This window comes from Anastrepha obliqua, chromosome 2, assembly GCF_027943255.1.
Source record: "Anastrepha obliqua isolate idAnaObli1 chromosome 2, idAnaObli1_1.0, whole genome shotgun sequence".
In the NCBI taxonomy this organism is placed as follows: Eukaryota; Metazoa; Arthropoda; class Insecta; order Diptera; family Tephritidae; genus Anastrepha; species Anastrepha obliqua.
In genome coordinates, this window is record NC_072893.1 from 130813279 (window position 1) to 130825206 (window position 11928).

The 11928-nt window shown below is 34.8% G+C and overlaps 1 protein-coding gene across 1 annotated transcript in view; it reads right to left on the bottom strand.

Moving 5' to 3' along the window:
- The window catches only part of LOC129237420 (synaptic vesicle glycoprotein 2B), a 41445-nt gene extending 37838 nt beyond the window's left edge, over nucleotides 1–3607 (bottom strand). The window contains exon 1 of the mRNA XM_054872166.1: nucleotides 2589–3607. The gene's annotated coding sequence lies outside the window, so the exon portion shown is untranslated. The remainder of the gene's footprint in view (nucleotides 1–2588) is intronic.
- Nucleotides 3608–11928: the final 8321 nt, after the last annotated feature.

The window sequence follows — 11928 nt, forward strand, 5'->3', positions numbered from 1 at the left end:
AATAGTTTTATTGAAAAAAAGGATATTAATATCTTTCTTTAAGTGACTTATTTGCTTTCATAACTTTAAAGAGTTCAACCAAATTGTAGATGAGTTTGAATATGCAAGTTTGGCTTCGTAAGTTGAATATCGTTGCGATAAATGAATACACCCAAGATGCAGTTAGGTAAAATAGACGTATATGGCTTAATAAAGCTACGAAATATAATTCTTTATGAGCACACAGTATTAGGAGATCTTCCAGAAGATGCCATAACACATGGAGAAAGTTTTGCGATCCTGATTTAGCTTAACATGAGTTAATCCAAATATCGACGTACTATTTTTCTTAGAGAACTGGTTGCTAAGTGGTTCCACAGGCCACCCAATATTAAAGTATTGTAGTTTTCACTGAATACCAGCAAAGATTTATAGATTAAGTGAAACTTTGTTTATGCGTTAATACTCATCACAAAGGATTCCGGTCTACGTTCAAAGAGGTAGAGAGAAGTGGTTACATAAAATTACTCTATTATGAGTAGAATGAAATCTTGGGTGGTCACGTTGTATGTTAGTAATAAACGCAGTAGGAAAGAAAAGTAAGTGTAAGCACAAAAAAATAGGTACACGCGTGGCAATGATGACGAAAAAGATTCCTTCTAAGTCAATGCCAAAATTAAATATGTTATAATGAGTGGAAATGTTCTATTGTGGTGACCCGTGAATGTTGAGCATTCATGACTAGAATCTCTACGGGGGTTGCTTTCGAATTGAGCAAAAATACCTTTTCTTACTTATTACGACTTTCTGAAGGTAGTTTCTACCTTCACTAAAACATCCAAAACCGGAAATAGAATGATTGCGGTTTGTTGAAGGGAACTCCTATTATAGTCTTCAATCTTCGTGTCTCTAGGTATACAAAGCAGAAGCGACACATGCAGCAGAGGGTACCAGTAGGGGTAGGAGAAGGATACTTAGTCAAAAATTTTGTAATAAATATCCAATTTTCAACTAATTCAAAGTAGCAGATTCTGTTATCACTTTTGAGATTAAGAGCGCACTGGTTCAAAACCCCGGGTACGAAACACCAGGTGATAGAAAAAAAAATCGAATAGCGGTCTCCACTAAAAATTTTGTAAGTGTGGGCTCAAATGATTGTAAAAAAATTTCCAGAATTTTTTGGTTTTATCAAATTTATCAGTTGTAGTCATTTCTGTAAACAACAAAAAAATATATCAAAAACTTAGCACGCAAACATGTCCACCCTCGTTGACAGTCGCGTTTCACTTAGTTTGTTTATAATTGTCGCTCGGGCATACACTCACACATACATATGTGTACATCTTTTAATTTATTATATTAGAATAAAAATTAAACAGGCAAACAGTGAACACATAAAAAATCATATGCATATACATACACACCAACCTATACTGCACGCTTAGTGGGTACAATGTCTAATTAGACGTGCAACGCAGTTAGAAATTAAATATAATCAGATTTATTTATCACAAATACAAGAAAAATATTTACATTTCAGTGAAATGTGATAAGCAAAGTTGTGTGAGGGCGCGAGAGCAACAGGTTGTTTACGTATAGTCTATGTCGGCCGGCTGATGATTGTGGTTGACAGCTGAGAAACTGCAGCCAAAGCAAAAACATAGGGCATAGTGCGACGGTACAGCATGGCGTATGAGTAACAATGGCGCATAGCGTTGACTGAGTGGAGAGTTTTTGTTATTTCTTTTTCCTCTTTATATTTACATTAGTGATTTGATAATTTTCAGTGTGAGTTGAGGAAGTGTGATAGCGTAAATAGGTTTGTAGGTGTGTGTGTATGGTGTGTTTACCTGTGCGTATATGCATTTTCCGACAAGTAATTGTATACAAACTTGTCTGTCAATCTGCGGGAGCAACATTGACATGCCCTTCACATTTACAAAATAACTTAAGATAAACAATGTCTAACACCGGTACTCGGACAGTGATTGTTAGTTATTAGTGACTATTAAGCGCTATAGCAATTAATGAGGGTTGAGTACAAAATTCGTATATTCAGTATTCGAAATTCTGGCGATTAAGATTCTGTACTGCAAAATTCCACTTGATAAAATTCTTTATAGCGAAATTATGTATTTCTAAATTCTGTATTAAAAAAATAAAGATTCGGAAAGTTATACTAAAGCGATATTAACAAAATATCTACTGCTCATTTAAGAAACGGTATATTAATATTTTTTTTAAACAAATCCATTAAAATCCATTAAAAATTTCAGTAAATCAAATTTTTTTATTAAATATATTAGAAGTATTCATGCCCAGTTTCAAACAGCAGTCAGCAGGAACTTTAATGGCGAAGATATTGTAATTTACCGTTATATAACATTTTAATGATAGCACTAATCATTGCTAGAGTGCATTTATTTCCTCATTGCACCATATTTTCATTATCTTTCATTTTCATATTTCTTTCATTCTCGGAAATCTTCTTTCTTTATTTTTTTACTTTTTTGGCTACCTTTGTTATTTTCTTTCTTTATCTCGCATATTAAATGAATTATTTTTATTCATCTTCCCGATTTCCCTGCCTTATGCTATTGTTTACCTACCTTTTGGATAATTCAATTTGACAATCCACAACGTATAGTAGCCGCCAGCGAGCAGGTAGCAGCCGCAGCAGCGTGCGCAGTGACGTTGTTGTACGCAAATAGCGTTCGTATCGATGATGTAAACTTTGACGTTAACGATAACGTTGCCGTTGTCTTTGTCGTGGTTATGACTGACAGCGTTGAGTTGCAGGAGTCGCAGGCGGCGGCAGTTATGCGTCTCATAAATGCCACTGTCCAGTGTTTCCATTCAAAAGGAAATTAACGGCGCCGCTGTTGGGTCAATTGATTGCTTTGCTGGTGATGGTGGTGGTTGTGGAGGCGATGAAATAGTGATAGTGGTCGTGTTGGTTTGGACGTTGATATTGGAGGGGAAACAAGCAGTAAAGGTGACGATTTAGCGTGTCTCCAAGTGATTGTGTGTGTTTCTTAAGTGAAATAACAACAAGAATTAGTGCGAGATTGCGTGCGCTCACGTTACTAAAGAGAGCAGAAACCGACCGATCAGCCGAATGCGCATTTGACCACCGACGTTAAATCGTTTTATGCTGCTTGTTGATTGAGTTTGCGTTCTTTTCTGTAGCAATTTAAGTTTGTTGATTGTAATCTTAAAAAATTATTACGATTTTATTTTATTTTATTTTTTGTAACTTTTGTTGTGTGTCATTAACTATTAGTATGATTGTGGCATGTATTGTTTGTGATTTGATTACTTCTGTGTTGGTCTCGTCTATTTTGTGGCTTCTAATTTAAATGTTTTTACGCGTACTTCCGTTTCGCTTGTTTTGGATGTGTTAGTTGAACGGATTCGTATTTCGCTTTATGCCTTTGTAAAAATCTAAGCGATTCGAAGTATTCTTGGTAGCTTGTGGATTTTTTACAATGTTGTACATATAGATTACAAAAACAAAATTGTATTTGGTAGTTTCAATTTAGGTAGTTTTTCAGTGAGTATGTATTTCTCTATGATTTGAATATGCGGAGCACACATACTTATGTTGTGTTTTTTTTTTGCTTTTTTCTGGTAATATTTTTATATAATTTCTGCTGGTTTTTCTTGTAGTTGTAATTTAAATAGTTTCATGTAATTTGTTTGTGTACTTTTAGGTTATATTAATATGTAGTAGATAAAATTTTAATGATTTTCTATTTTATTCACTTTTTTGGTTTTTTAATAAAATTTGTTACATATTGTTATAATTTTGCTTTTTTTAAATAATAAAATAGGTTCATATGACCTTTTGTGTATTTTGTTATACTTTTAATACGCAAAAATATTTTTGAAGTATTTTATACTTTTATGCACTTTTATTTACTAATTTTTCATTTAATACTTCAACTAGTTCTATATGACTTCTAGCGTATTTCTATGAAGTTTTAAAGTAAGTTGCTATTATTTGCTAATTTTATTATAACTTTCTAGTCATTCACTTTTTCACAGTTGTGAGGTATTGAAGAACTTCAGTAAAACATTTATATATCTCAGATTTAACTCCTTAAACTCCTATTTAAAGAATTAAAATTTTATTAATATATCGGCCGTTTGCTGGAAGGGAATTATGAACCAATAAGCTAAAGTCACCTTGCAAAAAATATACATCAGTAACTGATTAGAAAAAAATTTGTTTTTAATTTTACTTATGTTAGTGAGGAGTGGTTAATTGAAATTTTTAAAGCCAATTTTCTCGAGTTTTCTTTTTTTTGGATAATGACTTTTTGTCCAGCAAATTCGCGATATGTGCTTTTTATAATATTGTATTTCCATGCAAATTCACGATTTGTTGTTTTAAATTTAATTTAATAATAATAAAAATAATTGGCGCTTGGGTTTTTGGCCGAACTCCTCCTCCTACTCGTGGTGTGCATCTTGATGTTTTTTCATGATGGAGTTTTTTTTGTTGTATTTGAGCTTTTAGATACATTTTTATTAAAGGTATATTTATGTTCATGCTACACATTTCCTCTTCAATTTGTTGCAATAAATTCAGTTTTATTTTCATATGGCTTTTTTATTCATAAATCATTTTAAATCTTTTTCAATTTTAAGATTTTTTTCGTTACGTTTCATTCATTTTTTGTTTAATTGTCCATTATTAGAAGTATAGGTACATTAACTTGTTTGTTTGCTTGTTTTTGTTTTCAAACTTCAAGCTTTTTATATAATTTTCATAATTTGATTAGCTTTAACCAACTAACAGTACAAAATTTATTTCACTTCATTCACCTACCAGATTTTCTTCAACTTATGACCTCACAAAAACCAAACGAAAATATCAGACAGAGAAAAAATTAAATAAAAGTAAAACAACAAGACTAATGAAATTCAAATAGACCAATAACAACAATGGACTGTGTTGTTGGGGGTAAGGCAAAGCTTCTCTACAACTTGTGTGGGCCACTCATATAATGAGAGAGTTTATTCCGATATATCAATGGTGTTGGGAGAGTGAGAGTTAATGAGAGAGGATAATACCGTTCTAGAAAAGCTTCCCCTATATATCAAAGGTGCTGCAGTGAGAGTTAAAATCTTTGCATAAACATCGAAATGATAAATTAAGCTTATAACTTTAATTCGTAATTACAATTGTTTTTGAATATATTATATTCAACGATATGGCGATTTCCAGGCCACCGAACCGAACGTTAGGAATATTTGGTTCACTAAACGAATTTGACTCCCTTCTTCGATTAACAAAGTCTCAGCAGTGCAATGGGCAGTTTATAGCCAGAGTGACGTTCTGCTCGTATTGTTTATGTGTATGTGAAATATGAATTCTGCCTTTCAGCTTCTGCCAAGTAAAAAGTGCCAAAAAAGCTTTGCTCAAAGTCAAAATTTTAATTTGCGAGCGTATTTCAGTTTTTTTTACTAAGAATATTTACTTTTAATACTCTATATAAAAGAGGAGTTCAAGGACATTTAATATATGTACATGAGTATGTTTGCATGCAGTTATGGTAAAATGAGTTCAATGTGCAAATTGTAGTTCACACATTTTTTTTATATTTTTTTCGCAAGTATTAGTATAATTTGCACATTGAACCCATCGCACAAACATATTTTTGTGGCACAATGCATTTTCATGCTTCGAAGTCAGTCGCCTACGCTGAACGTGAATGAGTCTCAATTAAGAAGTCAGGCGATCGCAAGAAAAACAGAAATGTATTATTTCGAGTAATAAATAAAGGCAATCCAATAAAAAGTTTGACACGCAAAGAATTTTAAGAAATTCGTCTATAATTGTCTGCGTTCTTTTTCTACATTTTTTTATTTATTTTAAATTTCATTTGGGTTTAATTAAAAAAATCGCTTGCAACCTACATTCAATTGAACGGAATTTTTTAATTTGCCAAAAGTAAATTTACTACTTTTTATTTTTATGTTATACCTATATTTTTTTCGAAATTCCAGCATCAATTACTCGATTATTTTGCTTATTTTTTCGGCTCCTTTATCATTGCTTTATTTATAGTAATTTTCTAACATTCATTAAGGCTTTCATTATCATTGATTGTTAATCGCTTTTTAATTGTTTGTTTGCTATTTATGGACTCTTATTTTGCGCTGGCACTGTCGCGGGCTTATTCTCTGTTTTCTGTTTTCAGTGAATTTCTGCTATACTCCTATATGATAAATATGTGCATGCACTTGTTTTTGCAAAGTATTGCTGGGTAAATTTTATCATTTCTTTGTTAATAAATACGGCACCCAATCGACCGTTTAACCATTCATCCATTTATCGTTTTGTTTTTTTCTTTTCAAGTTTCTGTGAAGTAAACAAAATCACAACTTCATGAAAACTCATTCTCAATCTCGATCCGCTCAGTTGTATGACGCAGCGTAGGCCTGGAACAGCCACAAAAGCATAAAGCCACGAAGCCGGCGGCAAGTGAAATTCCATACTGGAAAAATTCAGTTTCATTAGCGACTAGCAATGTTTTGGTGACACACAAACACCCAACGAAATAAAAACAATAATAAACTGCTCATATATTTATGAAGCCAAGGTGCCCCTCATAAGCGAATAAGTGTATGTATGTATGTGGCGGTCGCTGATTTTATGTTTTCATCAATTACATTAATTATGAATGAGTCGGCTTGCCAGTGACAGTTGGAAGACAGAAAGGAACAAAACGAAAAAAAAACAAATACATACTAATAAAAAAACAACAGCTAAGAGAAGATGGCGATCAGGCACGAATGTGTTTATGTGTATGTACTCTGCTGTCCCGTGTTTTGAGCAAAAATTATGTAATGCGTAAAAGTTCCCCTTGCGCTGGCAAAGGAACGTAGTGGCAAGTGAAACAAAGGAAATACATTTTGAGAAGAAGGAAATGTAAAAATGGCCCACGCGAAGTACCATGACAAAAATATAATTTTTCTTAAATTTTTTTTTTGCAATATGAGGTTAAATAACGCTTTCTCCATAGGTAAAATAACAAAAATGAAAATAAACTATATGCTTTAAGAATTGTTATTTTAAATTGTTGGCACTTGATTTTTTATTAATCAATTAGCTTAGCGGCAAGTTCAAACCGGATTGCTTTCGTGACAGGAAAACGCAATCAGGTACATATTTCAAATTCTATTCGAGCTAAATTTCACTAGTTTTATGTAAAAGTACGGAGACTGGCGAGTAGGAGGTACATGTAGTATATCATATGAGAATGGGTCTTTAAGTTTCTGAAGATTAGAGCGAATGGCGTTGGTACGACAAACGCGACAGTCAAAAAGCAAATTTCTTAATGATATGTTGTTGTTGTTGTTGTAGCAGCTTACAAAACCTTGTTTAGAGCTATTTGACCACCAGGTTTGGATTGACTATGACTCTCGTCGTCTATCTATCAAATAGATTTGATGCAACAGCAATTTTAAAGAGAAGCCTTCGAATATTTTCCTAAAAATTGATGCAAGTGAATTTCCTGTGCTCATTAAACATATTTTTTTCTCAAAAGGCCCATTACATACACAAAAATAGGGTGAAAAGTGTTCTGAGGCTTTCGAACCGACGCCGACCATTCTAGTTGGCAATTGAGATCAATAAAATCCACGATTTGTTATTGGGAGATCGGCAAGTGAAATTATGTGAACTTGAAGAGGTTATAGGTTTATCATACTAAGCAATACATAGTTTTAGTTTTGCTAAAACATTTACAGGGTGGGCCATATAGCGTTTGCTTTTTGAAGCACCTATTTTTTTGAGAATGGTAACACAAATGACATGTCAAATGTGTTCATAATTTACTTAATAATTTACTTTGACGTTTACGAAATGGGACGCTATACACATGAACAAAATTGGGAAATATTGAAAACCGATTTCCAAAGTGGTGAGTCTTCTTCTTCTTTTATGATTTTCGCATCAGAAAATCCACACGTTGCTGTAGAGAAGGAAATGCATCCACAACGAGTCACTGTTTCGTGCGGTTTTTGGTCTGGCGGCATAATCGGGCCATTTCTTTTCGAAAATGAGCGAGGAGCAGCGGTTACAGTAAATGGCGAGCGTTACCGTGACATGCTCAACGAGTTGTTTCCAAAAATTGAAGAGGTTGACATAGACGACATTTGGTTTCAACAGGACAGTGCAACTTGTTACACTGCCAAAATTCCGATATCAATTGGCCGCCTCGGAGCTGTGATTTAAGTCCGTTGGACTATTTTTTGTGGGGAACCGTTAAGGACAAATGCTATGCGAACCATCCAGAGACGATTGATGCCTTAAAATATGAAATCGAAGTTGCCATTCATGAAATAGGAGCCCAAACAATCGAAAATGTGCTTAAAAATTGGGTTTATCGAATGGCCTACTGTAACAGTAACAGTCGTAACAGTCATTTGAACGATATTATTTTTCATTCATAAATGACAATATTCAATCTTCAAAATAAAAAAAAAGTTTGAAAAAATATTGATTTGTTTATTTTTTTTATAGCCGATTCAAAAAGCAAATTTTACATGGCCCACCCTATAGTTATCATAAAGATACCCGCAGATGGATACTGCATTCGCTGACAAATGACAACTAACGCAATCGTTTGACAACTTCAAAGAAAAATTTTCAATTATTCTCAACCCGAACGAGTTTTCGTGCCGTTTCGTAACCGTGGACGAAATATGTATGAATTCATCACAACATCACAGGAATTAAAGAGCAGTCAAGCCATTAGATTTCACTTTGTGAATGATAAATCTAACACCGGTTCATATTATGCAAATCTGTTGATTTGAGTCGTCGCTATTTTCTACAAAACTTGGGAGCACAAGTATCTAGTCCATCCTGGATTGCTCCCTCATCCAGCATACTTTCTAGTCTAATAGCCAACTGCTACCATTTCCCAGTTCCAAGTATGAAGAAATGACTTGGCGATATAAAATATGTGTCCAATGAAGATGCCATATCAGCACCTTCTCCTCAGCGACCCTGCTCTCGTTGAGCTAAGATTCAAATATCTGGGCTCTCATTTTTTAGCTACAGCTGCCGATATAGCAGGTTTAAGATTTACACGCCGGGTGAGTTTCATCAGCGCTTACATTGTTTTGTAATTCGTCTTCGTTTGGTTATCATCTTCGAATCCAAAGCCCCTTCTTCCCCGCTGTTCAGTTTTTGCTTTCCCCCTCTGTTTTTCCCCTGTATGACATCATAATGGACGAATTTGATTGTTTGTGGGCCCTCGCTTGGGCAGGCATTTATCCTACCCTAACCTAAGATGCCATCCATGAGGCAAACACCTATTTTGAGGGCTTCGAGAATTGCATTATTTGAAGGGCAGCAAAATTAAAAAAAAACGTTGAATGAAATGTGGCCAAGCAGATATTATTTTCAAAAATAAAATGTTTAAGTTCTGAGGAACTTATTGAGACACCCTCGCCTAGGATTTAATTTAAAAACTAAAAAATTTAGTTAGTGAAAATTTAATTAGCTCTAAAGTGCAGTCTTGGCACTATTGCTGCCGCCTATTATGTATTAATATTTTCATAGGTTTAATAAGTACTGTAGATGAGGCTAAATGATAGCATTCACACATGGCGCGAATAGCTTACAAGGTATTTATTTGAGCTTTGAAGCTCTCGTGGTGTCACAAAGAAAAACCAGTTGTTACTAGTTAAGCTGTTTAACTGCGGTATGGTAAAACTGAACTAAAACGAGGATGTGACCTCTGTACCAAAATATATTCAAGAACTCCCAAAGGCACTTGTTATTGTTAGGAGGTGTCCACTTCAACCTAAAGAACCACTTTGCTCTCTTTTCTGCACAATAATTCTTTCAGACCCAGTGATCTAATAGTTCATTGTGATATGTGATCTCTTTTTTTGGCTATATTGAGTCAGCGTGTTTCGCCATTCTTCTCGAGGTGCGATGCGGCCCGTGAAGATGTCTCTAATAGATCTCAGTTTACGCTTTGTGCGGTTTAATGACGTTTAAACCTCTCAGTACGGACTTCATCACTCAACACTGCGGCGCCAGTATAACTTTCTTAGCCTTTTTTCCTCGCTCTTGCGCTCCTCCTGAATGGTGTATTGCCTCACGCTTAGGAGGACCTTAAGTCCTCTGGGTGTAATTGTCCCGACCTCTTTAGCCGATCTACAGCTTCCTTGTTACCTTTGATGCCTTTGTCGCGCGTGATCTAGAGGAGGTGCATATGATTATGCGCCGCTGGTCGGTTTGGCCTGTCTACGCATTATAGAACTCATGCAGATTAGCTAAAAATATGATAAAGCCCTAAGTGCCGCTTGAATGTCACTTGGATTAGCGATGTGTTTATTGCAGTTCTTTCTCTACAGTTCTTTATATGATATCTCTGACTTATATCTTGACTGAATGAGACTACAAACGATATCGCCATTTAAACCGAAACATAACCTTACCAGACTGAAACGGATGTTACACTGAATAAGTAAGAATGGTACTTCCCTACTTTATTTGTCTAATAGATCATTTGATCGTGTAGAGAAAAAGTAATAGCACATTTCGTTGATTATCGTTGATGATTCGAATTTATTAAATTTTCACTTAAGCAATTCACACATGGCACACCGTTTAGTTGTTACTTTCATGTTTTATTTTTATTATTTTGTTTTTACAATTTTCATTGTAGGTGTTTAAAATTGTTAAACTAAGAAAAATTATTGTTTTGATTAATTAATTAATGCCCGCACAAAAAATTGCCGCCACTTAATAAACAAAATAAACACCGACAATGAGTGAAAAAACTGGAAAAAACGCTATGTTGAAGCGCGATCAGTCACACGCGTTCATTGTCAATGGCGATGTCGTCGCTAGAGAGTGGGACTATTGTTTTTGTCCGCTTTAATTTTCCTTTTATTTTGTATGATTTTAATTTGTTTTAATGTAACTCAAATTCAAATTTAATTGCAATTGTGTGAATTGTTTTTCCGCGTTACAGTATAGATTTTTTTGATTCATTCTCGTTCATGTTTCCACTCATTTGAAATGCTGATTAACACTTTTTATAAGGTTTCATATTTTTCACCTGATTTAAGATGCAAGCATACGGTTAAGCCCTCTAACAGCTTGACGATATATTTTTTAATTGAACTTCTCTCTTTTGCATCGCCTGGGAACCAACATTTAGCTCGTTGCAGGCAAAAAATTTAAATATTCTAATTCCTCTTTGAGAACTTGGAATCAGCTTTTAACTAGTATTTTTCTATTTTTTATCCGTAGAAGCTTGTGCTCGTCGTAGGAACGTTATGTGGCGCGGTTAATGCTAAACTGTTTAGCTGATTTACAAGCAAATTCGTCAGTCGCTCCAAAAACACAGACACAATCGCCGCAAATTCAATTTGGTGTGAGTTGCCCCGGTGGCCCTCTGCTCGACGACAAAATCTTCAACCAAACGGTGTTTGGCAGTGCCGGACAAATGCACTTTACAAATGTCTATGTGCGCACTACAATTACTATCGTATCCACTACATTGTATGTATGTATGCATGTACATGTTTGTATAGCTGATTTTTGTAGCGCCTCGGTGCCAGAGCTCGGCTCCAATGCGCTAAATCTGATTATAATGCGATCGCGTAAATTAAATCTGTTTATCAGGCATTGTCAGCGGGCTTGATCTGTTGATCTGTTGATGTCGTCGTTTGTCGTCGAGTGAAAGACATGAACAATTGGAAGCATGAGCGTGCAACGGGGGTGCACGCATAGTTGGCGGCGAGCAAGTACATAAAATAATATGAATAAAACTGAAAGAGGAACATCCTGGAGGTCTGTAAGCTCCATTTAGAAATATTTATTTGGAGAAAATATCAGATCCGATTGGAAGCATAAGCAAGCAGAGGTTGTACGTTATCGGATCAACGCGGATTTATATGCAGCCAAAG